Consider the following 3,619-nt stretch of genomic DNA (forward strand, 5'->3'; position numbering starts at 1 on the left):
TGAATGAACAAAGCTGAAAATGATAGTCTTGTTCAACATAAAGTGATGAAACTTTGATTTTCTAGTACTGTGATATTAACTAAGTTTTATCCTACGTAGATTATGGACTCAAAAGCCACCGACCAAATAGTTCATGATAGAAGATATTTAGTAGATTTCTATCGAATTCTGAATAAAGTGAATTGGATATATATAGGCAACAATACAAAGGTTGTAGTAAGAGGAATAGACACGAGCAAATAAGTTTTACAGATGATCGAATCCTATACCTACACGAAACCCAATATGCTCCAAATATTCAACAAATCTTGGTTAAAGTACTTGTTCTTCTTAAACTAGGATATAATTTGAATTTCTTTGGGTGTTTTATTGAAATGTGATAGAATTGATTTCTACAGATTTGGTTTGTTGGTTGAATGGTTATATGGTGTTTGTCACCTTACATTTTTTATAATGTTAAGTTTTTTCATTATTTCCTTCTCTTATGTATATGGAAATGAATGCAAATATATGACATGTTACATTAGGGCATGTTGGCCAAGATGGGTTGAATAAATTGGCTTATGAAAGTTTATTAGGAACTTTCACATAAATAGAATTGTCCATATGTAAGCATTACCTAGCTGGAAAAACTTCTAGAAAACCATTTGACAAAGCCATATGAGTTTGACTTCCTCTATGAATGTAAAGTTTGAGAATATATCTCATATTTCATTACTAGTGATGATAACAATGCTCGATTCAGTCTTGTCTACTTGATCTCCCATAAGTCAGAAGCAGTAAACTACTTTAGACACTATATATAATTGAGGTTGAAAATCAATTAGACAAAATAGATAAGAGTTTTATGAACTCACCGAGATCTTGAGCATTTGTTCCAAAAGTTCAAGGAACTAAGTAATGAAAGAAATAGTATAGTAAATAGTAATTCCAAAACTTCACAATAACCAGTGTAGTGAAGAAGAGTAATTGAACTCTATTGGAAATAGTTAAGTCAATGAAAGCGCAAGCAAAACGTCAAGTCACTTTGTGATGATATGATATTAATTGTTGCTTGAGAACTTAACCGACTACCTATTAATCCAGTTGCTTCCACTCCCTATGAGTTATGGTCAGGTAGAAAATCTAAGTTAATTGATTGCAACCTTAGTGGTTAGCAATATCAATCCATAACTTTTCCCATAAATTTGAATAACCAGGACTGAGAAGAAATGAATGTATCTTTATCAGATAGACTGAGCACTCCAAAGGGTATGTGTTCATTAAAGAGGATTTCGTTGGAAGATTAATTGAACTTTTATTAGAGATACTACATTCATAGAAGATATTTTTCTTAATAGGGATGATGTTGATAAAAGGTTTCATCTGAATGAAATGAGAAAAGAATGAAGATGGGTATCTCTTAACGACTATTAGTTGAGTCCTAAGATATAAGACCTATACTTGTTCTAAATAATGGAAGCAAATGCAATTAAACTCCAACCTATTTCGAATAGTAGGAGTAATGATCTTCAATTATTTGTTTTATTCATCTCACCCTAGTGGGAGCATTAAAATTAAGCTTTAATCTATTTCGGATAGTGGGAGCATTAATTCTCAATTGCATTGGAGTAAACGTCCAAAAGTATTCAAGTGATGTTTTTTTTAAAGTGAAAACAAGGTTTTCATAACTACTCCCCAAGATGATGAAGAACCTGAAATAAATGTCTTATCCTTTGATAGGAAAATTTTGAAATGCATTGTAAGAAGAGATGGAATACAAAGAAAACAAACCAATTCTAGGTTTTGGTTGACTTATCGCCAGATCGAAAATTTATTAAGAATGAATGAGTTTCCTGAATTAGTCATAAGGCGGATGACTCAATAAATAGATATAATTTCGCTTTATAGCGAAAAATTATACCCAATGAGAAGGTATAGATTATGTAGAAGGATATTTTCGTCATTTATAATATTTACTTCAATGTGTTTGGTTCTAGCTATAATAACACATTTAAATTTAGAATTACACTAGATGAATATCAAGACTATTTTCCTTAGTGGGAAACATGACAAAGAAATCTGCATGAAATGAGATATAGATCTCATTGTTATAGGTCTGAAGTGCAGAGTGTGTGAGCTTCAAAGACATTGAATGACCTAAAACTGTCATCTAGATACTGGTACTTGAAATTTGAAATGATTAATCAAGACCATCATATTTATGTGACAAACTCTGATGACAAATTTGTAATTCTATCAATGTATATGATGATGTATAGATAGCTAGAAATAATTTGAAGTAAGGATAATCATCAAAGGATGGTTGTCCATATTTTTTGACTTTCAAGATATGGGAAAAACATAATATATATTGTGAATTTATATTTAGAGGAATTGTTCAAGGAAATTTTTAACTCTGTCATAAGAGTATAATATTCAAAAGATTCTAAAACAATCCAATATGGTATACTGTGAACCCGTTGATATTCTTGTGTCAAATGACGGATTATTGAGCCAAAAGAGATATGTCCCAAAACTTAAGATAGAAGTAGAGAAATGTCAAAGGTTATCTATTTAGATATCATCAGATGTATTATGTATGCTATGGTACATGCATGCCCATATATTTATTTTTGATTGGGCTAGTTAGTCGATATAAGTAAATGTTGAAAAAAGCACTGAAAGGTTGTATGTAGAATTTTGATATTTTTAAGGCTCTGTGGATGATTGATTATGTTATTAAAGATCAAACTTGCGTTAGATTGGCTATTGAGATGCCAGTTGGGGAAGTGTTTTTAAACCAACGCAAATTAAATTACGGCTAAGTTTTCTTACTCCAAAAAGGCCCATATCTTGGAGCGATAAGAAACAGAGATACGTAGCCGTGTCTACATCAGAAGCCTAGTGTTCAGTAAATGTGCAAGAAACTGTTTGATTGAGAAGATTCTTCATGAATTTGAGTAAACAGAACAATATTGTCGGAGCAATAGTTGTTTGTTGAAATGAAAGATCTTGAATTTTATAAGATAACCAAATGTATCGACACTAGACACAGCGTAATAAGAGACTCAATTTCCAAGAGGAAAATAAACGTACAATATAATTCTACGCATTGTATAGTCACTGATCCTTTAACCGAGATTCTTCCAAGAAAAGTATATCTTGCATATGTTAAATTTCTTGGATTGCATAGACTATGAGTGATGAGTATTGAGCTTATATATTGTACTAATGACATAACGTCGAAAACCATGAATTTAAGTTCATTTTATGTTTTGAACTTGCGTCTCGAAATTCTTGAGTTTTCACTATATGCACATCGTTATTAGCTCAACAAGATTGTAATGTCACACAAGTTAGAGATTGGTTCACTCACACGAGCAATCGCCTTTAGCACTGAGAAAGCGAGCAAAGATAAGATATTATTCTTGAGAATTGTAATACTGAGAGAACATACCAATGGGAGACAAATTTCTCAAGAAAAGAATTATTGAAATAAAAATGTCGCCTTGATAATTGATCAAGATGAGGTCATAAATAGATACATTTGAAAAATGACCGATTTGGATTCCCCACTTCCAAATAACTTGTGAATGCCAGATGTGAGTTCTTAATATAGATAAATACCTGCAAGTGT

This window comes from Mangifera indica, chromosome 12 (assembly GCF_011075055.1).
Source record: "Mangifera indica cultivar Alphonso chromosome 12, CATAS_Mindica_2.1, whole genome shotgun sequence".
Classification (NCBI taxonomy): Eukaryota; Viridiplantae; Streptophyta; class Magnoliopsida; order Sapindales; family Anacardiaceae; genus Mangifera; species Mangifera indica.